Below are 27,227 nucleotides of genomic sequence, written 5' to 3'. Positions count from 1 at the left end.
TAGTCAGGGGCTGCCAGGCAATAGGCATGAACGCCTATACGAGATGTGACAATAAAGTATTTAGACTGATTTTCTTTGCTAGATGTGGTAACCCTACACCCTTGCATTGGCACAATATCTTTGACATTGGCCCATAAGCTACTTCTAGTCCAAGCAGCACGTCGATGCAACCGCTCAGTCATGAGTTGTGTTATAATAAGTTGACACATGTTTGTGTCCCTCTTCACGGCGTTGGAACATCATTACATTGTGCAGTGCTATGCCATTTCTTTTCGCGTTAAATTGGGTGAAAACGCGACGACAACATACGGTAAGCTTCAGAAGGGTTTTGGAGAGGAGGTTAAGCAAGGATCACTAGTTTTTAGTGGGAATAAAATGCTTAGTGAAGGCAGAACGAATGTTGAAGATAAAGACTGCATTGAACGACCATTAACCTCACGGAGGGATGTCAACTTGGTCAGGGTGCGTGAACTCACACGATCTGATCGAAGATTATCCGTGAAAATGACTGCAGAAGAGCTGTACATCTATCGAGAGACGGTTCGTCTAATAATAACTGAAGATCTAGGTATGAGAAAGATTGCCTGCCGGGGTGGCCAAGCGGTTAAAGGCGCTACAGTCTGGAACCAAATGCCTCGGGCATGGATGTGTGTGATGTCCTTAGGTTAGTTAGGTTTAAGTAGTTCTAAGTTCTAGGGGACTATTGACCTTATAAGTTAAGTCCCATAGTGCTCAAAGCTATTTTTATGAGAAAGATTTGTGCAAAAATGGTACCCAAAAATAACACATCACAACAACGAGATACACGGAAAAATGTGGCAGCCGATCTGTTAGTGCAGACGGAAATAAATCCGGAATTGTTGAGCCATGTTATCACTGGTGATCCAGAGACAATTCGACAAAGTTCGCAATGGTGCTCAAAGGGATCACCCGGACCAAAAAACCTCGCATGTCAAAGTCAAAAGTGAAATGCATTATTGTCTCTTTTTTGATTCCATGGGAAATTACTGCAAAGAAATTTTAGTAGGACTTTGTAAAAGAGTTCTTCTTGGCCATGCCAACATTGCTGATAATTGGATTCTGCATCACGATAATGCGCCAGTGTGCTCTCAGTACAGCAATTTTTAAGCTCAAATAAATTTCAGTACTACCAGAGCCATTTTACTCACCAGATATCGCTCCAAGGGACTTTTTTCTGTTTCCAAGAGCCAAAACAGCGGTCAACAGACACCATTTTCAAACAACACAAGATGTCCAAAAAGCTGTAACGAGGGTTTTGGAGGATATTACAGAAGATGACATCCAGATATGTTACCATCAATGGCTGAAGCGCTGGAAAAAGTGTGTTCAGTCGGAAGGGAACTCCTTTGATGGAGACAACACTAAACTAGACTAAAACGGTAAGCAACTTTTTTTTCACGTCAGTCTCATTACTTCACTGCCGCATCTCGTATATACCCGGTACAACGGGACGCGTACGAAATACCAACGCTGTCTTAGAAGGCGAAGGACGAATCAACGTCGACTTGGACACTACGACTACACACCGCTGAGCAACAGTCCTGACCGTAACGAACAATGACAGCCTACTCGCAAGTAAACACTGTCAGGGCTCGAACCTAACGCCACAGCAATTTTTTAAAATTGTGATTTCATTCCCCTGCCGCCGGGGTCAGCAGGAGCGGCGTTTATGTTCTTTTGGCCTAGATACTGCTCCTGTCTTGGTGTCGTCCTAGTCAGCTTAGGTCTACCATTGGCTGACGCTTTCCACAGCCTTCTCTGCTCTTTCGTTCTTCATCTTCGTGTCGGCGTGGTCGTTACGCAGGAACAAGAGCAAAACAATTCTTCAAAGGCGAATACACACAGTTTTAGATTTATAAATATGAAATTTTGATGATGACGTCTAAGACTGTCTGTAGCAAATGTTGAAACACAGGTATCACCATTAATTGTACAATGTTACCTTAACTGTTGAAAATCCACACAGGCAAGTACGAACGCAGCACTGTCCTCTGGGATGAAGGTTCCGCCACCCTAGGTGGCGTAACTACGTTTAAAGAGCTCAACACGGATCGGTTCAAATGGCTCTGAGCACTATCGGACTTTACATCTGAGGTCAATAGTCCCCTAGAACGTAGAACTACTTCAGCCTAACTAACCTAAAGATATCACACACATCCATGCCCGAGGCAGGATTCGAACCTGCGACCAGGCGGTCATGCGGTACCAGACTGAAGCGCCTAGAACTGCTCGGCCACACATGCCGACGCAACACGGATTAGTGGCCAGCGTCAGTACTGTATTAAAACCCTAAAGTAACGACTTCAGAAACAGCATATCAATATATAAAACATTTAATAATTGCTTGTCCACATACGACAAAAATCCTGTCTTTGTAGTTAAAATTCAAGTAACATGTCACCGTCATACCAGCGTATAGAAACCTTCACAGAAATCTTCTAACTTCTCCTTTGTATTCAAATAAAAACTGTCATGGTATGACCGAGGAAAGTAAAGATCTGTTTCAACGCGAATTACGTATGCAACTCAGCATAGTAAAACAATTTCAGTTTTACTACTAAATAAAGGTTCATGGATCGTCGCTCATCCAACTTGGTACAAAATACATAAATCATTAAATTAAATTAAAATTTTACAAAGGAAAGGTTTATTAGCAGTCAGACGATGGAATATGTAGAATGGGAAACTGTAGTGTGTTATTTTATTTCGATGGAATAAGAATTCTTCAAAAACATTAAAAAAACTAGTTACGGTGGCTTTCTATGATGAAGACCGTTGTATTCAAGCGGCTATTAACGTAAATTTATCTTTCCTCGAGTATACAGGGTGTTACAAAAAGGTACGGCCAAACTTTCAGGAAAAATTCCTCACACACAAGTAAAGAAAAGGTGTTATGTGGAAAAGTCTACGCAAACGCTTACTTTACATGTTAGAGATCATTTTATTACTTCTCATCAAATCACATTAATCATTGAATGGAAACGCACAGCAACAGAATGTACCAGCGTGACTTCAAACACTTTGTTACAGGAAATGTTCAATATGTCCTCCGTTAGCGAGGATACATGCATCCTCCCTCCGTCGCATGGAATAAATGATGCGATGATGCAGCCCTGAAGAAAGGCATATTGTATCACAGCCGTCCACAATACGAGCACAAAGAGCCTCTACATTTCGTTGGGGGTTGCGTAGACAAGAGCTTTCAAATGCCCCCATAAATAAAAGTCAAGAGGGTTGATGTCAGGAGAGCGTGGAGGCCATGGAATTGGTCCGCTTCTACTAATCCATCGGTCACCGAATCTGTTGTTGAGAAGCGTACGAACACTTCGACTGAAATGTGCAGGAGCTCCATTGTGCATGAACCACATGTTGTGTCGTACTTGTAAAGGCACATGTTCTAGCAGCACACGTACAGTATCCCGTATTAAATCATGATAACGAGCTCCATTGAGCGTAGGGGGATGAACGAAACTAAAATGAGCTGTAACATGGAAATTAAGCGTTTCCGGACACATGTTCACGTAACATCTTTTCTTTATTTGTGTGTGAAGAATTTTTCAGGAAAGTTTGGCCGTACCGTTTTGTAACACCCTGCATTCAAAATATACTCATTTTGAGTGTACAGTATTGATAAACAACTTTCAGTAGAGATTAAATGATGATACTGTTACCTTAAGTGGTATCCCTGGCCACTACTATTACTACCGTATGCATGCTTCCTGAAAAGTACTGTGAACTACCTTCCAGTTTCGTCAATGAAGTAGCGTTAAATAGGCCACTATCCGATAGCGTACGCCCGTTATTACAAAACTTATTGCTAGGAGCTTTGCAAACTGCTTCGCAGGATTCTCCCAAGTTTGTTATTGGTTTGAAAGCAGAAACGCGTGTTTAATGTTTTGTACGTATTTGCTGTTTTATCTGTAAATGGACAATGGAAATGTTCCCAGTTGTTTTGCTTACTTACTATTTTGATACTTTCTAATTTAATGAATGTTCTTTTTACTACTCAGATAACCAATAACTTTGTCATCGAGATCATTTGTCAAACCTTTGTGAACAGGGAAGGGAACTGAATCATCATCTAGTCTCTACTGAAAATTGTTGATCACTAATGCATATTGCAAATAACGGTAACAGATTATACTAGAGAAAATGGAAATTTACTTTAATAATCGCTTCAATTCAACCCTCTTAATCAACGTGCAACCGTAGCTGACTTTATTTAATCTTTTCGTGGATCTGTAAGAAAGCAGTCTCGCGGCGGTAACATTGAATGAAATCTTCTCAGGATTCCACAATCCCTGAAACACAGAAACAGTTTTTGCGATACACGATGGATGTTTTGTGAAATTTTATCCGATGTCCATTTTCTAAAGCATCGTAAGCTAAAGCAGGTTTGTGGAGGTAGCGTAGGCGATAAAACTTCTCATGCTCCTTCTTGAGTTGTTCCACAGTACGTACTGTTTGTCTGATGTGAGACTGGCCACACCCGCAAGGTATCTTGTACACTTTGTGTTTTGAGTCCTGCTACGCCTTTAAATGGACACAGTAATTGACGTCAATATCGATTCGATGTGGTGTCGTTTCAGCAGGCGGCTGATCTTGCCCGACACAGAATCACACACAACTACAAAATCAAGTATACTTTCCTGCTCATTGTTGATAGTCTTGTTGCGAGTCTTTCTTGAGATCACCTCATTTAATTGATGGACGTTATAACCGTTGTTCCTGAAGACCTTGAGTTGGTACCTACCATTTTTCCTCTATGCACCAATGTTTGTGAAGCCGTTAGCTTTTGTGGTAATGGAATACAAGTTTTCTATAGACGCTGTGGCCAAGGCATTCATTTCGTTGGTGGCGGACGAGAGCGTCGAGGAGGGGCAATGCATCGTCTTTTTCTGTCTCCGTGGTAAACGGAGGACTTTCAAGAACGTCTTACATTTCTCACGTCCATAGCGTCGAGTAACGAACGTATCGTCACCTATGGCGCCGTGTCTATGGCAATATACTCAAAATTTTCTATGACTAGGTATACAAAAGATGGAGCTAGCGAGTTACCCAACGCAACGTCGTCCGTCTGATCTACACTCAAGAGTGTGGCGAAATACCTCGGGGTATCCGCGCAAAAGGAGAGTTACCAGCACCTAAGACGACTCGACTGACGGCAACGGCCTGCGAGTATTACGCAATGACAAAAATCTATGTTCTTATATACTGGCAAGAGGAATGTGGTCATAGTTATGGGATACGCGATAGTGGACGAAATGCTAATAGGAAACCAACGCACAACCCAACGTCTAGTATCATAAGAAAGACGTCTGGTTTTCTCAACCGCTTTTCAGTGGAAGAGACTGTGGATATTCTCCCACAGGCACCGTCACCACCTGCTGCTTAGCTTTACCAAAGATCCACAAAGACGGGATGCCACTCCACTTCATCGCGTCCACCTTGGATTACCAACATACAATCTCTTCACATCACATGTGGGGACATTCTGAACATCACATTAAAAACTCAGCAGATTTTATGAACTGAATTAACCTTCGTCGACGTAATGAGTGTGACGCTATGGTAGAGTTTCTGTGTGGTGGCTCTGTTTACGAATGTGCCTGTCAAAGACTGTTTGTACTTGGTATTCCATTTTCTTGTAAATGAAGTTGTCGTACCCTTTCGGCCCACTCTTAAGCTGACTTACTTTCTATACAACGGACAGTATAACATTCACCCTGACGGCGTTTGCAATGGGTAACCCGTTAGTTCCAGCCATTGCAAACCTCATCAGGGAGAATTTTGAGAGATACTGACCTAGACATGGTACCAAGGTACCAATACAATCTAGTTGTTTCTTTCGATACGCGAACGACACGTTTGGCATTTGGCCCCACGTGCGAGAGAAACTAGACGAGTTACTGGGTGTAGAAAAAAAAAACCAATGCATTGCCCTTCCTCGGCGTCCTCGTCCGCCACAGACAAAATGGATGCCTTGGCCATATCCTCTATAGCAATCCAACCCGCACAGCTCCGGGAGAGAAGTGCACTGATTCCCAAACATTGGTGCATCGTGGGAGAATACTGTCATACGCTGATAACCTGTCCCACGAGCTGAGCCACCTACCCAAGGTCTGTACGATCTACGATTATGACTTTCATCAAATAAATGAAGTGATTTCAAGAAACACTGACCAGACGGCCAGCAAAAAAAGAAACTTGCTTTCTTGGCGTTCCGCGACACTGTGTAGTGCAAAGTAAGCTCTCTACTGAAACTATGGAGGATCAGATCGATCTTTTGCTTCCGACCAAAATGCATCAATTACTAAAACCAGTTAAAGACGTAAAGGTACGTAAACAGGCGGAATACGGCTCTCCGGTAGGAAACATCTATATGAGAAAGCAACTGTCTAACGCAGTTGTCAGATCAGTTACTGCTGTTACAATGGCAGTTTATCAAGGTTTAAGTGTGTTTGAACTTGGTGTTATAATCGACTTAAGAGCGATGGGATACAGCATCTCCGAGGTAGCGAAGACGTGAGGACTTTCCCGTACAACCATTTCACGAGTGTACCGTGAATATCAGGAATCTGGTAGAACATAGAAATTCTATCATCGCTGTGGCCGGAAAGAGACGCAAGAACGGGACCAACGAAGATTGAAGAGAATCGTTCAACGTCATAGAAGTGCAACGCTTCCGGAATTTTTGATCCAGATTTCAATGCTGGGCCATCAAAAAAGTTCAGCGATATGGACTTTCGGAACCGAAGGCCCATTCGTGTACCCTTGAAGGCTGGAAACATGTTGCTGGTAGGACGAATATCGTTCCAAATTTATCCAGCGGGTGGACGCGTACAGGTATAATGACACCACCATGAATTCATGGACTCTGCATATCGGCAGGGGACTGTTCAAGCTGGTGGAGGGGCTCTAATTGTGTCGGGCATGTGCAGTTGGAATGGTATGGGACGACTGATATTTCTAGATACGGCGCTGGATGCAACAGGCGAAACGTGCGTAAGCATCCTGTCTGATCACCTGCATCCATGTATGGACATTGTGCATTCCGACGGACTTGGGCAAATCCAGAAGGCCAATGCGACACCCTACACATCCAAAATTGCTCCAGAGTGGCTCCAGGAACACCGTTGTTAGTTTAAACCCTTCCGCTGGCCAACGAACTCCACAGATCTGAACAATATTGAGCATCTCTTGGATGCACTGCAGGGAACTATTCGGAAGATATCTCCACCCCCCTAATACTATTGCGGATTTATGGACATCCTTGCAGGATTCATGGTGTCAGTTCCCTCCAGCACAACTTCAGACATTAGTGGAGTCCATGCCACGTCATGTTGCGGCACTTCTGTGTGCTCGCGCGGGCCCTGCGCGATAGTACAGAGGTGTACCAGTTTCTTACATTATGGCCACAGCTCACAATGACGTTGGATGCTACCTGGAGCGTTGCAGGCACGTGACGCAAAAAGGAAAGCATGTAAGTGGAGCAGGGACGGTTGGGGGATAATCTTAACGAAGATATGGGCTGCAAATTGGGAAATCCATGTAGATAAGTGACTCCGACTAAGGGCAGACTATTATTATGCAGAACCTGTTAACAAGTACCTCGAAACGGCATAGTTTTTCGAATTTTCACGTGTTACATCTACATCTACATTTATACTTCGCAAGCCACCGAACGGTGTGTCGCGGAAGGCACTATACGTGCACATGTCATTACCTCCCTTTTCTGTTCCAGTCGCGTATGGTTCGCGGGAAGAACGTCTGTGTGAAAGGCTCCGTGCGCGCTCGGATCTCGCTGATTTTACATTCGTGATTTCCTCGGGAGGTATAAGTAAGGGGAAGCGATACCTCATCCAGATACGCACGCTCTTGAAACCTGGCGAACAAGCTACACCGCGATGCAGAGCGCCTGTCCTGCAGAGTCTGCCACTTGAGTTTGCTAAACATCTCCGTGACGCTATCACGGTTACCAAATAACCCTGTGACGAAACGCGCCTCTCTTCTTTGGATCTTCTCTATCTCCTCCGTCAACCCGATCTGGTACGGTCCCCACACTGATGAGCAATACTCAAGTATAGGTCGAACGAGTGTTTTGTATGGACTACATTTTCTAAGGACTCTCCCAATGAATCTCAACCTGGTACCCGCGTAACCAACAATTAATTTTATATGATCATTCCACTTCAAATCGTTTCGCACGCATACTCCCAGATATTTTACAGAAGTAACTGCTCCGCTATCATACAATCATTCAATAAAGGATCCTTCTTTCTATGTATTCGCAATAAATTACATTTGTCTAAGTTAAGGGTCAGTTAACACTCCCTGCACCAAGTGCCTATCCGCTGCAGATCTTCCTGCTTTTCGCTAGAATTTTCTAATGCAGCAACTTCTCTGTATACCACAGCATCATCTGCGGAAAGCCGTATGAAACTTCCGACACTATCTACTAGGTCATATATATATATATATATATATATATATATATATATATATATATATATATATATATATATATTGTGAAAAGCAATGGTCCCATAACACTCGCCTGTTTCACGGCAGAGGTAACATTAACGTCTGTAGACGTCTCTTCACAGATAACAACATGCTTTGTTCTGTTTGCAAAAAGCTCTTCAATCCAGCCACACAGCTGATCTGATATTCCGTAGGCTCTTACTTTGTTTATCGGGTGACAGTTCGGAACTGTATCGAACGCATTCCGGAAGTCAAGGAAACACACTCCTGGAAATTGAAATAAGAACACCGTGAATTCATTGTCCCAGGAAGGGGAAACTTTATTGACACATTCCTGGGGTCAGATACATCACATGATCACACTGACAGAACCACAGGCACATAGACACAGGCAACAGAGCATGCACAATGTCGGCACTAATACAGTGTATATCCACCCTTCGCAGCAATGCAGGCTGCTGTTCTCCCATGGAAACGATCGTAGAGATGCTGGATGAAGTCCTGTGGAACGGCTTGCCATGCCATTTCCACCTGGCGCCTCAGTTGGTCCAGCGTTCATGCTGGACGTGCAGACCGCGTGAGACGACACTTCATCCAGTCCCAAACATGATTATTGGGGGACAGATCCGGAGATCTTGCTGGCCCGCGGAGTTGACTTACACCTTCTAGAGGACGTTGGGTGGCACGGGATACATGCGGACGTGCATTGTCCTGTTGGAACAGCAAGTTCCCTTGCCGGTCTAGGAATGGTAGAACGATGGGTTCGATGACGGTTTGGATGTACCGTGCACTATTCAGTGTCTCCTCGACGATCACCAGAGGTGTACGGCCAGTGTAGGAGATCGCTCCCCACACCATGATGCCGGCTGTTGGCCCTGTGTGCCTCGGTCGTATGCAGTCCTGATTGTGGCGCTCACCTGCACGGCGCCAAACACGCATACGACCATCATTGGCACCAAGGCAGAAGCGACTCTCATCGCTGAAGACGACACGTCTCCATTCGTTCCTCCATTCACGCCTGTCGCGACACCACTGGAGGCGGGCTGCACGATGTTGGGGCGTGAGCGGAAGACGGCCTAACGGTGTGCGGGACCGTAGCCCAGCTTCATGGAGACGGTTGCGAATGGTCCTCGCCGATACCCCACGAGCAACAGTGTCGATAATTTGCTGGGAAGTGGAGGTGCGGTCCCCTACGGCACTGCGTAGGATCCTACGCTCTTGGCGTGCATCCGTGCGTCGCTGCGGTCCGGTCCCAGGTCGACAGGCACGTGCACCTTCCGCCGACCACTGGCGAGAACATCGATGTACTGTGGAGACCTCACGCGCCACGTGTTTAGCAATTCGGCTGTACGTCCACCCGGCCTCCCGCATGCCCACTATACGCCCTCGTTCAAAGTTCGTCAACTGCACATACGGTTCACATCCACGCTGTCGCGGCATGCTACCAGTGTTAAAGACTGCGATGGAGCTCCGTATGCCACGGCAAACTGGCTGACACTGACGGAGGCGGTGCACAAATGCTGCGCAGCTAGCACCTTTCGACGGCCAATACCGCGATTTCTGGTGTGTCCGCTGTGCCGTGCGTGTGATCATTGCTTGTACAGCCCTCTCGCAGTGTCCGGAGCAAGTATGGTGGGTGTGACACACTGGTGTCAATGTGTTCGTTTTTCCATTTCCAGGAGTGTAGTATCTACCTGGGCGCCTCTATCTAATATTTTCTGGGTCTCATGAACAAATAAAGCTAGTTGGGTCTCACACGATCGCTGTTTCCGGAATCCATGTTGATTCCTACAGAATAGATTCTGGGTTTCCAAAAACGACATGATACGCGAGCAAAAATCGTGTTCTAAAATTCTACGACAGATCGACGTCAGAGATATAGGTCTATAGTTTTGCACATCTGCTCTACGACCCTTCTTGAAGACTGGGAATATCTGTGCTCTTTTCCAATCATTTGGAACCTTCCATTCCTCTAGAGACGGCTGTTAGAAGGGGGGGGGGGGGGTAAGTTCTTTCGCGTACTCTATGTAGAATCGAGCTAGTGTTGTAAGCATCTCCGGAGAGTCATAGAAGAGTTGTAAACCTGTCACCAGGCGTTTAAGTGATTTCAGAACTCTTCATCGAACGTGAGGTTCGGAGGTTGTGTCTGCTCTGTAAAGAACAGATGATGTTCTGTCGCATGATAATTTTCGGCGTGCTAAGCCAGTATCGTGCTACAGTGGTTTGAAGAGGATGTCAGTTAAATCACATTCATCCCCTGGTCTCCGAACTCGCCTCATGTGAATCCGTGAGAACTCTTCCGGCTGCCTATCTGATGCTATAACCATGTACAGTAATCAGAGGTCCGTTATTTAAGGAAGGTACGTGAACTGTGTGTAGACGTCTTATGCCACATACCTCTACAAACCCACCAAGAAATTGTAGAATCGATCGTATGTAGTATCAGTGCTGTATAGCCTTCCCAAGGCGGACCAAGGAGCTATTAGAAAGGTGGTCATAATGTTTTGGTTCGTCAGTGTATATTTGTGTAATAGTCCCGAAAGGAGGTTATAGATTTAAAAAGGCACTTTGTGGTTTTAGATAATGTACTAATGGCGAGATACGTAACATAACGACGTAACAGAACACCACAGTGTTCAAACGACCAGCTACTTTGTCTGTGGAATGATTTAGTCATTAGTCTTCAGAAACGAAGGTAAGCATACATAGCCTCATATAGCTTATGAACGAACAAGAACAACATCATAACGGAAACAAACGTGAACATAACAAATGAAAGCCACAACAGTTTCTGTCTCTGGAATGATTTAATCTTTCGTTTCAAGAAAATAACGAGGTCTTAAAGAGCAGTGTATGGTTATGAACAAACAACCAAAACCATATCAAAGGTAATGCCGCACTTCGATAGCTGTATTCAGTGATTCAGAAAAGGACGAAGGATGATCATCATAATGGGGCGCCCTATAGCCCTTAACAGCACTGTTGAACCTCCCACTGTGTCATTTTCATTGCACTATTGTGCAATCTCTGTCACAGACTGTATATATTATTCAACAGTTTGACGATTGTATTTTACTGCTCGGTCTCTGTCATAAGCATTCACCGTTCGCTGCACGGTTAACACAGAATCTCGCTGCATAGGAACTGCAGAACTTTGAAGAATCAAGTATTCGTTGAGGTCCGCTTTACTGCTTTTCAAAGTCTACGGGAATCAAACACAGAAGTAATAAGAAGAGAGTCAAGTATTAACAACTATCAAATATACTGCAACACTGATATCAGAGGTATAGTGTGTTAAGATTACAATTTGACTTGATACGTCCATAAAATAATGTGAACCTTTTGCCTTCTTAGGTTACATCGACGATAGAGAGTAAGCAGAAGTTTGTTTTATTTATTTATGGTTCCGTTAATCAGTGTTTCATAACGTGCAACATAATGCAGAAGAGAGCCAAACGTAATTGAGGAACACCAGTGCGATCAAAGTTATTCCACACTTCAAAATGTGGTGTTGCCCATCCCGAAATACAATGGTAACATTACTAAGCGAACATGCAGAGCATTCCAGATATTGTCGACTGAAATTTAATCCTTTTCGATCAAAAACCAATGGTCACAAGTGAATATTTCATCATAAAATTATATCTGCGAAGCGTGTGTAAAACAACTGCTAATATTTCACACATATCGGCTTACTGATATCCTTTGTTTTTATGATAAGGGTTGTTCCATGAAACGGAAGAATTGGTAAGCCAAATGGTAGCACTTTATGCAATGATGAAGAATTGCGAGTATATTCCAAAACAACGATCCGTAGATTACTGCTGGCACTTGGCGGTTGGCTACATCTTTTCCTATCCAGAAAATCAATTTTAAAAAAGACAGAGTAAAACATAACATTCAGTACGACTTTGAATGTGATACATGCAGGATGGTATATTTACATTTTATATCACAAAAAAATATAATCTTGTACGTGAATCACTTTCTGAAGGTAAATTTTCCACAGAGAGTTCAACTCGTTACCAGTTTCGTTTTCACAGTTTGGTAAAGCTCTCTAGTCACTAAACCACACACATAAACCTGAGAAAATCTAAATAATGTCTGTCCGTAGAGGGTTTCTTGGGAATAGCAAAGTTGTCTGATTTGCTGAGCTACATATAGCTAGCGGTGAATTACACACATACAAACTGTCTATCGATTCACTTACTTTTTTATGCCTCTAATATAGCCCGGGATGACGATTAACGTACATTGCAATTTTTGCCAGAGTCTTCTATCTCTGTATCTCAGCCACAGGAAAGGACACACTGTATCGATTAATCGGCTCCCTAACCACTCGTTCAGCTTAGATATGTGGTTACTTATAAGATGGTATCACTTGCATACTGAAATTCATCACACAACAAATCAGGTGTCCACCTCCAGCCTAGAATGAACACCTGGCGTGTTTCGTAATGAAGACAAGCAATCCCGCCTGTCACAACTGAAAACTTCTTTTCCTTACGTTAGCTTCAAGATACCATTTCTCGTTACCAGTACCGATACAGGACCCGAATGGTCGGTGTTTTTCACAAGTTAGTTGTTGACGAGCAAGCACAGATGCACATATAGCCAACAACAGATTTTTGCGGTTTTGGCTTAAAGCATGCGGTATCCATACATCGAATTTTGGACCTTCGCTATAACATGCAAATGTTGAAATATAGGGAAATTGTGACAGTTCTTCACATTTGCCAGTTCTCGAGTACACTGATGTTTGTCACTGTGGATTAATGCGTGTAAACGATCTTCATCAAACCCCGAAGGTATTCCTCGACGTTGGCAGTCACAAATGTCAAAACGATCCTTCTTGAAACGGTTGAAACATTCTCCTTCCGTGCTCTCATCAATGGCATTATCCCGATACACGGTGCAATTACTACTGGCTACCTCCGCTGTTGCACCCCTCTACTGAAATCAAACGGAAGAATGTCGGAATAGTCCCGACTTCTGCACCTTATCTTCTAGCGTGCAGAGCTCCACTCACTAACTCCAAACGGTAGGATGACAATATTAAATCCAAGTAGCAACAGTTAACTACAAATTAAAAATTACAAATGTTGAAGAAACCCAAAGCAGCTAGATTACCATCATGCAAAAACAAAAGGAAAAAACGAAAAAAGAACGGTACAATCATAATTAAATTACCTAGGTTCCAACAGTGAAATCACGTAAAATAGCTGCGGCAATATACTGTGATATGAGAAGCATTACCGGTGCATAGCAAACAACATCAAATTTCACAGTTTGAGACTTGGAATCGTTACAAACACAAGGAATGTGAACACAATTTTTGTTTTTATTTTATTTTTTTGTTCCACTCCCTCTGCGTCCATATTGTTTCATTTCACTGTTTATCGTATCACATTTTGATATAGTTGCTGTAGAACACGAGTAACAGTAATGGATGGTTACACAAACAGACGCACTACAATGGTAAGACTCTGAAATTATTTCCGGGAGTACGGCTGCTCAAATACGCTTCCAGCCTCGATTATTTTGCCGTCGCTACATCGCTTCAGGCAAATGTGGGAAGATTAATTTGAAAAGAACACAATGGATATCCTTCGTATTGCTCCCAAACATGTCTAGTGCTCCGTTTAAAACCCCCTTCGCTTCGGTGATCATTCACTCTCAAATTTCTGTCTCCAGTTATCTCACGCTTTCATCGGCTATATGTGAGTCACGTCACTGTTCAGTACTGACTCTAGTGGTCGACGTGAATAGTAAGGGACTAATTGTATATTTGCCTTTGAACCTTTCATTTCTGTAAATGACTCTCCGAAGTTATCATACCTTTTAGCAATGTCTGATTGGTCGGTAAGAAAGATGCTTTTTACTCTACCACTACCACAGCATAATGTGACGTTCTACCCCTCATCAAACGCGTGTTAGCTTTATACCATAGAATTCAGAAATATTCTACAAAGCAATAGTTCGATAGAGTAACAGCTCAGATATCACGAAATTTGGCGAAATAAAAATATTATTGAGGCAGCCATTTGTGTATCTCCCCGAAAGATGCAGGGACCCGCAGAAAATCCGTTAGCTGATTACCGAATTCATATTTGGAATCAGTTATTCTTTAATGCAGTTGCTATTTGAATTCGTTACTTTCATGCTACCCCCGTATTGGACAATGTTCTTAATTTTAACTCGGATATGTTTTCGACGCATGAAGTGTTGTTCTCGAAGTCACCACATAACAAGTGTTTCTAAATCGTGCGAAGTTCAGACAAATAATATGGCAGGCCATGAAAGGATTTAATTATTGCCTTCAGTAAAAATATTTTTATTTTGGTCTGCGACCGTCGCCAGAGTGTAGCTTTACCAAAGTGAAGTTTTTCCGACGTTTGTCTGGGTTCATTTTCTTACGGAAATCAGTAAAAGAATCTCTGCCTTCGATAGAACAACAGAAGGTTTCGAATGAGTGTAATTTACTCAGATTTGAAATGAGAATGATAGCAATGGGTGCTTTTTCAAACTGACTCGGTACAATAGTGAGACACTGAACTCATAATCGGGAGAACGTCTGTTCATATCTGCGTCCAGCCATCACGGTTTAGGCCTGCCTATTGTACTTAAGGCAATTGCCGTGAAGTTTCCTTTCAAGAGAGCATCTACATCTACATCTACATGACTACTCTGCAATTCACATTTAAGTGCTTTGCAGAGGGTTCATCGAACCACAATCATACTATCTCTCTACTATTCCACTCCCGAACAGCGAGCGGGAAAAACGAACACCTAAACCTTTCTGTTCGAGCTCTGATTTCTCTTATTTTATTTTGATGATCATTCCTACCTATGTAGGTTGGGCTCAACAAAATAGTTTCGCATTCGGAAGAGAAAGTTGGTGACTGAAATTTCGTAAAAAGGTCTCGCCGCGACGAAAAACGTCTATGCTGTAATGACTTCCATCCCAACTCGTGTATCATATCTGCCACACTCTCTCCCCTATAACGCGATAATACAAAACGAGCTGCCCTTTTTTGCACCCTTTCGATGTCCTCCGTCAATCCCACCTGGTAAGGATCCCACACCGCGCAGCAATATTCTAACAGAGGACGAACGAGTGTAGTGTAAGCTGTCTCTTTAGTGGACTTGTTGCATCTGCTAAGTGTCCTGCCAATGAAACGCAACCTTTGGCTCGCCTTCCCGACAATATTATCTATGTGGTCCTTCCAACTGAAGTTGTTCGTAATTTTAACAGCCAGGTACTTAGTTGAATTGACAGCCTTGAGAATTGTACTATTTATCGAGTAATCGAATTCCAACGGATTTCTTTTGGAACTCATGTAGATCATCTCACACTTTTCGATATTTAGCGTCAACTGCCACCTGACACACCATACAGCAATCTTTTCTAAATCGCTTTTCAGCTGATACTGATCTTCGGATGACCTTACTAGAGGGTAAATTACAGCATCATCTGCGAACAGTCTAAGAGAACTGCTCAGATTGTCACCCAGGTCATTTATATAGATCAGGAAGAGTAGAGGTCCCAGGACGCTTCGCTGGGGAACACCTGATATCACTTCAGTTTTACTCAATGATTTGCCGTCTATTACTACGAACTGCGACCTTCCTGACAGGAAATCACGAATCCAGTCGCACAACTGAGACCATACCCCATAGCTCGGCAGCTTGATTAGAAGTCGCTTGTGAGGAACGGTGTCAAAAGCTTTCCGGAAATCTAGAAATACGGAATCAACTTGAGATCCCCTGTCGATAGCGGCCATTACTTCGTGCGAATAAAGAGCTAGCTCCATTGCACAAGAGCGACGTTTTCTGAAGCCATGCTGATTACGTGTCAATAGATCGTTCCCTTCGAGGTGGTTCATAATGTTTGAATACAGTATATGCTCCAAAACCCTACTGAAAACCGACGTCAATTATATAGGTCTGTAGTTAAATGGATTACTCCTACTAGCCTTCTTGAACACTGGTGCGACCTGCGCAATTTTCCAATCTGTAGGTACAGATCTATCGGTGAGCGAGCGGTTGTATATGAGTGCTAAGTAGGGAGCTATAGTATCAGCGTAATCTGAAAGGAACCTAATCGGTATACAATCTGGACCTGAAGACTTGCCCGTGTCAACCGATTTGAGTTGCTTCGCAACCCCTAAGTTATCTACTTCTAAGAAACTCATGCTAGCAGATGTTCGTGTTTCAAATTCTGGAATATTCCATTCGTCTTCCCTGGTGAAGGAATTTCGGAAAACTGCGTTCAATAACTCCGCTTTAGCGGCACAGTCGTCGATAACAGTACCATCGGCACTGCGCAGCGAAGGTATTGACTGCGTCTTGCCGCTTGTGTACTTTACATACGACCAGAATTTCTTCGGATTTTCTACCAAATTTCGAGACAATGTTTCATTGTGGAACCTATTAAAGGCATCTCGCATCGAAGTAGGTGCCAAATTTCGCGCGTCTGTAAATTTTAGCCCATCTTGGGGATTTCGCGTTCTTCTGAACTTCGCATGCTTTTTCCGTTGCCTCTGCAACAGCGTTCGGACCTTTTTTGTGTACCACGGGGGATCCGTTCCATCTCTTACCAATTTATGAGGTATGAATCTCTCAATTGCTGTTGCTACTATATCTCTGAATTTGAGCCACATCGCGTCTACATTCGCATGGTCAGTTCGGAAGGAATGGAAATTGTCTTTTAGGAAGGCTTCTAGTGGCACTTTATCCGCTTTTTTAAATAAAATTATTTTGCGTTTGTTTCTGATGGGTTTGGAAGAAATGTTATTGAGCCGAGCTACAATGACCTTGTGATCACTAATCCTTGTATCACTCATGATGCTCTCTATCAGCTCTGGATTGTTTGTGGCCAAGAGGTCAAGTGTGTTTCGCAACCATTTACAATTCGCGTGGGTTCGTGGACTAACTGCTCGAAATAATTTTCGGAGAAAGCATTTAGGACAATCTCGGAAGACGTTGGTGGATATTTTATGCCATCATTCTCCAACATAGCTAGTGTTTCGTCTACTATAACCTTCTCATCCTGTCTTCAGTTAGCTGATGCTTTCAACTGGTATACGAAGGCCCATCACATTTGTGTTTTAGCAGCAGTCCTATCCCTAAGGGTCGATGTGAGTAATAAGAGGCTCATTGATCATAAGGTCACATTTTCCTTTTTTTCCGTGAATTACCCTCCATCGTTGTGATACGTCTTAATAATAAACGATGTGTAATCAAGCTGGTTCTTATTCTATCTCTAAAACAGCATAACCTGCCTTTCTATCTTTTAACACGGAAGTGTGAGCTTCATAACACAAAATTCAGAAAATTTCCATAAAGCTACAATCCGATTGAGCGACAGGCCAGGTACCCTGAAATATGCTGATTAAACGATCCACGTTTTGGTGAGAGATATCTATATAATCGATTTGGGAGACAATCTGAGCAGCCGTCTTCGGTTGTTTGAAGATGACCAGAAAAACTGCAAAACGATTTAGCAAAAATATCTTAATGGCGCGAAAAGTGGCAGCTGACCCTAAGTAACGAAAAGTGTGAGGTCATCCAGATGAGTACTAAAACTTCGGTTACACAAGAAAACAGTCTAATCTAAAAGCCGTAAATTCAAATAAATACCTAGGAATTACAATTACGAAAAACTTAAATTGGGATGAACACATAGAAAAGTGTTGTGGGGATGGCTAACCAAAGGCTGCGATTTACTGGCAGGAGACTAAGAAAATGTAACATATCTACTAAGGAGACTGCCTACACTACGCTTGTCCGTCCTCTTTTAGAATACTGCTGCGCGGTGTGGGATCCTTTCAGGTAGGACTGACCGAGAACATCGAAAAAGTTCAAAGAAAGACAACACGTTTTGTATTATCGCGAAATATGGGAGAGAGTATACAGGATTTGGGCTGGAAATCATTAAAAGAAAGGCGTTTTTCGTGCGACGTAATCGTCTCACGAAATTGCAATTACCAACTTTCTCCTCCGAATGCGAAAATATTTTGTTGACGCCGACCTACATAGGGAGGACCGATCACCACGATGAAATAAGGGAAATCAGAGGTCGTACGGAAAGATATAGGTGTTCATTCTTTCCGCGTGCTATACGAGATTGGAATAGCAGAGAATTGTGAAGGTGGTTCGACGAACCCTCTGCCCGGCACTTAAATGTGATTTGTAGAGTATCCATGTAGATGTAGATGTATATATATTTGTGAATCTTTCCCCAAAGAGGCAGTGACCCACTGAAAAGTGGTCAGTCGATTGCCAAATCTGCATTTGAACCCGGATATTCCTGGATACCGTTGCAGTTCGAATTAGGTAATTTCAAGCTTGACACATTGGACAAAGTCTCTGTTGTTGGCTTCCCTTTCTCTTCGCTGACCACTTATGTAATAATAATATATTCTTATGGCCCAACGACCTGGCGCTGGTCTTTCGCTTGGACACAACATCGAGGACTTGCGTACCTTAACCTAACGAGTAGTGCTTCCAGAGGAATGGGGACTTCTTTTTAACGTGGAATCTGAACTAATTTTCAATTCTTTGAAGTGTAAACACTGGGGTAAAAGAAGGATGAAAATATTCTCTGGTCCAGCTAGAATTCGATCACTAGAGAAATCGTTCACCTGATAACCACTATAGCTCAAGACCATTAAGCCTAATGTCCGCTGATGCAACGAGTTAGTGACCCTCGCCCATTATCACTATATTGCTTTATCAGTAGTGTGTGGGAAAGTTGAGAATTTGGGTCTGACTGGAGGCGTGCTACGCTAGGTCCTGCAGCTGCACCGAGAGAGTTGCTACAGTGGTTAGGATACTGGACTCGCATTCAGAAGGACGACGGTTCAACCCCGCGTCCGGCCATCCTGACTTAGGTTTTCTGTGATTTCCCTACATCTATTCAGGCAAATGCCAGGATGGTTCCTTTGGAAGGGCATGGCCGACTTCCTTCCCTAATCCGACGAGACGAATGACCTCGGAGTTTGATTCAAAAATGGTTCAAATGAATCTAAGCACTATGGGACCTAACATCCGAGGTCATCAGTCCCGTGGACTTAGAACTACTTAAAACTAACTAACTTTAGGACACCACACACATCCATTCCCGAGGCAGGATACGAACCTGCGACCGTAGCAGCAGCGCGGTTCTGCAGTTTGGTCTCCTCCCCAAATCGACCCAACGGAACCCTCCCGTAGTTGCGATGACCACTGCATCCGAAAGGCGCATGGGTCAATGTGTCTTCCTGGTAAGCAGGATACCTCGGTTCGAATTCTGGCCTAACACAATTTTTTTTATTTTCTCCATCTATTTAAATCATTGCCCAATGGTAGCTAATTTCAATTTATGTCTTTACTCATAGCGGCTGCAAGATCATAAATGGTGCGTCTTCTTTCGTACATGTCAGCGAGAACAGGCACCACATATGTAAGTAAGGCTTGGAGGGCCAATGATCCCTTAGTGCAGATGCATACCAAACTCGAACTCTTAGGGGATTTGTGAAACGGCGCCAGGAATGAAGATAATCGACAAGGGTAGTGTGAGGGTAAACTGAGCATTTGAATGTGACGGGGGGGCTTAGTATGGTAGTCTGTACATCTGCGATGACCACTGTGTTCGGATGGCGCAGTGGTCAGCGGGTCTGCCTAACAAGCAAGAGAGCCAGGTTTGAGTCTCGGTCTGTCACAAGTATTCCTCTTTACCTACAGATTTAAATCCATGCCCACATATTGGGACACTCTTTTGTGGAAATAACAGCCCCACACCAAAATTCTATTATGTTTTTTTTGCTTTATTTACTTATATTTCATTCTTCGCCAACAATTCGGGGCACAGTTCCATTTAAAAGCGCTCATACTAATAAGGACCAAAGGTGTTAGACAGGAACCTGTCACAGTAAAACCAAAGATAATAGCAGATTAAGCTAGGCAACATTGTTTATTACCGGACCGAGTGCTGGATAATCCTGAAACTAGACGCGAAGAATGTAGTAAATATCATAAATACAAGAAACGGTTTATCTGTACGCCTCTGTTAATAAATTATTCAATTCATTGGATAGATAGTTCAGGTTGTGAACAAGTGGAACCGCTATCTGTTTCATATTGATACTCCGTAATAATCAATTTCATTAAATATTTTAAGAGCCTCTCGTATTACGAGATTAGGCATTAAGTTTACATGTTTCGCGCTAGAGTTCAGTGTAAGTTCGAAGTGGTGCCGTATTTCCGAGCCCATTGGGTACACTATCACAAGAACAAGGTTCACTCATGCTCATAAATTATGGATAATGCTGCTGCATGGCGAAACAATGCTCTAGTGGACGATTTGCGGCTTTAAATCACCTCGGAGTATGAACATCTGGTGCATTTAACCTGCGGTTGTTGCATGGTGGCGCTAGCAGCAGTTCACATACTCATAAGGTTGTTGGTGTATGTCTGAGTACGGTGCAGCGATTAAGGGTGCAGCCGTTTTCAGACGTGCTAATGGTGAGTGTGTGTTGAATATGGCTCAAAGAACACATATTGATGCCGTTATGAGGGGTAGAATACTAGGGCGACTGGAGGCTGGTTAAACACAGCAGGTCGTAGCACGGGCCCTCCATGTGCTACAGAGTGTAATCTCAACATGATGGCAACGATTCCAACAGACAGGAAACGTGTCCAGGCGTTACAGTACGGAACACCCACAGTGGATAACACCACAAGAAACCCGATATCTCACCATCAGTGCCCCCAGACGGCCAAGGAGTACTACAGTTAGCCTTGCTCGGGATTTTACCGCAACCACTGGTACAGTTGTCTCCAAACACACAGTCTACAGACGACTGAACAGACGTGCTTTATTCGCCCGGAGACCTACAAGGTGCACTCCACGGAACCCTGTTCACAGGAGAGTGCGTAAAGATTGAAAAAAAAATAAAATAGGCTCTCAGCAGTATGGGACTTACTCCTAACTAACCTAAAGACATCACACAACGATGCCCGAGGCAGGATTCGAACCTGCGACCGTTGCGGTCACGCGGTTCCACACTATGGCGTAAAGCCTGGTGTCAAGATCACAGTACATGGTCATTGGAACCGTGGTCCCAGGTTATGTTCACGGGCGAGTCCAAGTATTGTCTGAACAGTTATTTTCGCCGGGTTTTCATTTGGAGTGAACCAGGAACCAGATACCAACCCTATAATATCCTTAAAAGTTACCTGTATGGAGGTCGTGGTTTTATGGTGTGGGATAGGATTATGATTGGTCCACGTACACCCCTGAGTGTCTGTAATAGGTCAGGTATATCGGAACGTCATTTTGCACAAGTATGTGCGCCTTTTCACGGGTGCAGTGGGTCCCACATTCCTCTTGAAGGATGATAACGCACGGTCCCACCGAGCTACCATCGTGCAGGACTACCTTGAACCAGAAGGTATCAGGCGAATGGAGCGGCCTGCCTGTTCTCCAGGTCTTAACTCCATCGAGAACGTCTGGGATGCTCTCGGTAGAAGTATCGCTGCACGTCTTCAAACCGCTAGGACACTTCAGGAGCTCCGACAGGCACTCGTGCACGAATGGGAGGCCATAACCCCAGCAGCCGTTCGACCACCTGATCCAGAGTATGCCGACCGGTTGTGCAGCCTGTGTACGTATGCATGGTGATCATATACCATATTGACGTCGGCGTAGATGCGCACGAAACAGTAGTGTTTCGTAGGAAATGTGTTTCGGGACGGTTTTCTCAAATTATCACCAATACCGTGGACACAGATCTGTGTCATGTGTGTTTCCTATGTGCCTATGCTATTAGCGCCAGTTCTGTGCAGTGCTACGTTGTGTGGAACTACATTCTGCAATTATCCTTAATTTTTGAGCATGAGTGTATTTACCAGTAAAATAATAACTGGGTTACAAATGCTCATAGTATTCTTTGAGATTAACTACGCAGGTTGGTAGTAGGTTTCACATTATCAGCGGTTTTTTCACAGCTTTTACTAACAATTCATAAATCTCATGAGCGTAATAGCTGATATCTTACCTCAAATTGCAGGTGCTGTCTTTCATACAGCATCCGAGTTTCAGTCTTTGGTGGTTGTTCCCTCTGAGTGTTGTAGTTTTGATAAACTGCTATAATATCTCTAGTAGTGAATATCAGCCGAAGCAGTACAACACTTCTTCAAAGATCATCAAGCACTTAGGTATTTTGTAACATTGTGTGGGTGTTATTGCAGCTTACTTTACTTTGGAAAACCACTACGTACCTCAGTGGAGTTCCGTTAGTTAATTTGAAGCAAGAGTATACATTAAATACGGTACACAGGGTAGCAGACGTGATATTACCGCAGCAGATACACAGCAATTACATTGAGTGCTGTAATTAAAGAAGAAGTGCTTCTCAGAACTATCCGTTACTAAAGAGAACATCCATACACATTCCTCTCTCTCTTACACGGGTACAACCTGTAGGACGCATAAGATGCATACTTATGAAACTCAGTCATGGATGCTTGCTGCGTATTAGTATTTCTCCCGCTGATTACCTCACAATTCTGAGAATACTTCATCGCGAAATTTATTCGAGAAGCGCTCGGACAGTATAAACACACACTTTATTGCACAGTGGCTTGTTCTCGCAGCTAGACAACAACGCGATCCTCCGTTATCTGCACGTGTTCTCAGTTACTGCTGTGGCTTTAATTATTGCGTGAAACCTTTTATCATTGCAAAGTGTTCTTAGATCCACATCCCTACTTAAAACCTATAGTCCATCAATGAGGATTTGGAGTCATCCGAGAATTTATCCACATCGCCGCCACTCCTGCGACGACTATTTACTAATGACAGAAACTAATGAATTTTTTTGCTTTTATGTCCTTAGTTTATCGTCACTCTTATATCGAAAGGAACGTCGTTTACGTGTAGATGCTAAGGAACACTCACAGACAAAGACCTACACAGACAAGAAGCTCTCTTTCGGTAATATACATAGAATGCTGTTTGCATTGACACACACACAAACACACACACACACACACACACACACACACACACACACACACACAGAGGTACGCTCGCAGTCGTGCAACTGTACAAAAGATATAGCAGTCACACAACGCCGCATGACTACAAACCATATAATTAAATAGAATATATCTAGATTAATAGCTATTTGCTGTTGTACGCAATTATGCATCACAGACTAAGATATTCATTTACGACTTGCATTTTACTTACGTATCAGAATTGCACAATAAATTACTGCAGATGCTAGTGCTTCATTAATTACAGAAGCATGAAATCAGGTTGGCCTTGACATATTTCATCAAAAATTGCGGATGTAAGACTCATTGGGCTACACATTTTGGAAATAAAATTAATGATGCGTATTATCAGATCCTTGCGTGTCACAGTACGTGCAGTATTGGAGAACTTTACTATTGCTGTAACAATGCATAAATGTATGCGATTCTGACAAGAGAGAGGAGCACTGGCTTTCTCACGCTTGCTAGGGCAATAGATCACACGTTTGATGATCGGTGGTCTACGGAACGCTGCAGCGCAGCCTCCTTATTCCGTTGACCTTCAGTCTTGAGGTTGCTGGCTATGTGGACAAATGTGTATTCTACATCCATCTGAGAGTGCACACTTTACAGAACTGTGCACCCTACACATCAGGTAGAATCCAAGGCCAGCAGTATGTGTACATCCGAGGTCGTTATTCTTTCAAACGTGAGAGCGAATTCTGCAGTAACGACAGAGACATGGCTACCATGAGGCATAATTTCTAATATCTCAATAAGCAATATAAATACGTAAGCTTTCGACGCCGGTGTTCCTTAAGATCGTTATGGGTGTACAGCCGCTATATCACGTAATGTAGTATGTAAAATACTGAAATGATAAAGCAACGGAAGTTTAGGCTGTGGTGCTGCGACTGGTTGCACAAACACCTCACGCAAAAACGGCAACTTTTTCCGCAATGAGCAACAAAATTATCGCCAATTTGGTGGACTACCCCGCAAGCCTTGTTACCCACGAATAGTCTCCCGTATCCTCTAACAGTCCACGAGTGTACTGCCGGTCCATAGTGTCCCGGTAAACGCTATGAACCGGCTGTACACCCGTGGATTGTTCGAGCAAGAAATACGCCGGGAGAAACTGAAGAGACACAGTCTACCGTATGTTCCCCCGTCGCTTATAAAGCCTATGGGTATTATTTAATGGGTACTATAAACTAATATATAATGTCGGTGGTCACCTGACACCAAAAGAAACGGTATGCATGATAGCGCTCAGTCAACACCTAAATTGTTCAACTAACCTACGGGAGCGCAACCAGGTGATGTCTTCAAAACCACAGATATTTCGACCGGTGTACACGCTGTAATTTTCAAGGTAAAAATGCAGAAAGGAAATACTCTGCAAGGGTATTCAAAACCTCGGTGTGCAGAACACTACTGGAAAGGGTAACACGCAAGCTCACCCTCACACAGCCACACAGCATATAGTATTAAAACTAGAGCAACAACACAATCAAAGTTGAGCGATGTCAGATGTCATCGATACCGTAAATTAATAACCAGTGGGCGAGTTATCATGCACTCTCTATCTTTATTTTGAAAACGGAGAGGGCAAGATTCCAAGCACAATCTGAGCGAAAACCTTTTCGTCTGGTTGTAAATTCACTCGATGATTAAATTTCAGCTGATGCCTCATTAACACTATCCCGATAGCTGGACTTGTAAGCCATATACTGCGTATTGCTGTATTTCACAGCATGATCAGTGACAATGGAATTTCTACAATATTATATTTGCTCGTCTATTGTAAGTGTATGTAACAGAAATGGTCAGAGTACTGGACCTCGACAGTCATGACGATCTGAGCAGTATCAAACTTTATGGACTCTAAAAGGATCCTAAACGTTTATGGTGGTCTAAAAACTATGTTTCCACAAAACGCGACCAGTTAGTCCTGTTAAAAATGCCTCCTGCGTAAGGCAAAACGGCAGTAGACGTTCATGGCACCCAGGTATCGCCATCGCTCACTAGGTGCACGGTTAGTCGGTAGTGCAAAGTGCGTTTCCTCTGACTCTTACTACAGCCATTCTGTCGAAAGGTGACCTCAAAATGGGCTAACTCAGATGACAGATCCTATGGGGCTGAGATGATGTTGGCCTGTGACCATGCTATGAAGTACTACTGCACGCTGAGTCGGATAGAGAACTATCAGCTTTTAGAAACAAGCCAGCTTGAGGAATCTTTTCAGGAGTCTTCCTGTATACGGCATGTTACAGCTGTAAGTTTCTCATATGCTTTCTGCTTTTACTGCACTGAGACAAAGATTAGCTTTATCTCTGTTTGACTTGGTAATCAGTCAGTTATGCAGCGATGAGACAGTCTTATTTGAGGCATAATACTTCGCAGTTGTGCTCGTGCTGATTTCTAAGAATGCCAGCGGTGTTTTGCGATTCGTCGAATTCCTTATAGTAGTGTGTCTAGAGACAGAGTATTCATCACACTGAGTAAATCAGTATTTTTCCTACTTCGTATTTTTATTCTGAACGTGTAGTGTGCAGAAGCGGCAATTCATTGTTTAAATGATGCAGTGTAGTCCTAGAACCAAGAATCGGCAACTTCCCGTACACATCAGAGTCCCACGAACACGTGTGTGACGAGCATCAAGCATGTCCACAACTTTCACATTGGCAGTAATGACATTAGACTTTCATTTTGTAGCTTTTTAAGTGACAATCGCGGTTTCCATTCATTAACACTGATCACTCATGAATGGAATCAATAATACACGTAATAAGAAGTGATGGAGGCAAGGAAATCAACACACTACAATTGAAAACAAATTCTAAGTTTGTTCTTCGAACAATGTTTAATGCGGCATGTTCGCCAACATGCTAAGTCCAGTCATTTTAGAACAGCGAATGGGAGGGTGGAATTACTTGCATTCTTTGGAAAATTCGTGCGTTGAAGATCTTGAGAACGTTTCGACGCCACTAAAATGCAAGCGAACTTCTCCCTCTGTATGACAACGCAAGACCTCACACATGTTTTCACATCCGGGAGGAGCTCACAAAAGTTCATTTTCCTATTCTTCATCATGCACCCTAAAGCCCGGAATTCTCACCTTCTGACTTTTACCTGTTTGGCCATAGTAAGTATGCACTGCGTGGCGAGCAATAGTTGGATGATGGGAAGATTACTGATGCACAGCCAGTAGAGTGGTACCATGCGGGCATACAGGACTCCCCCCACCCCCCGCCCACACACACCAATAAGGTGGCGTAAGGCAGTTACATTGAACGGAGATTATTTTGTAGACCAAATATGGCGGGTAAATACGGTGCAATACTACGTTGGACATCCTCAGAGGTATGGCTGGTCTTGCTGAGTCCTGCCGGCCATATAACCCGGAAGAATTATCAACAACAGTACCATCCGGTCGTGAAAGCCTTCATTGTATGAGTACATCAGATCACCGTTCCACGAGACATAACTCATCTGTTAACCAAACAGTTTCAAACTGTATAACTGTACTCCCATTTATCTTGCCTAGAAGAGGTATATTGGCGATGAAGCACTGAAAACAAGAGCGCCACAAATGTAAGAGCGTAATAATGGAATGAGGTTCACTGTAGATAATCATATAGAATCCCGTTGTCACCAACTCCTGCAAATTCATCAAGCTACAGATTTCATTACCA

The sequence above is a fragment of the Schistocerca gregaria genome, chromosome 3 (genome assembly GCF_023897955.1).
Source record: "Schistocerca gregaria isolate iqSchGreg1 chromosome 3, iqSchGreg1.2, whole genome shotgun sequence".
Lineage (NCBI taxonomy): Eukaryota > Metazoa > Arthropoda > Insecta > Orthoptera > Acrididae > Schistocerca > Schistocerca gregaria.
Note: the sequence above shows the minus strand (reverse complement) of the source record.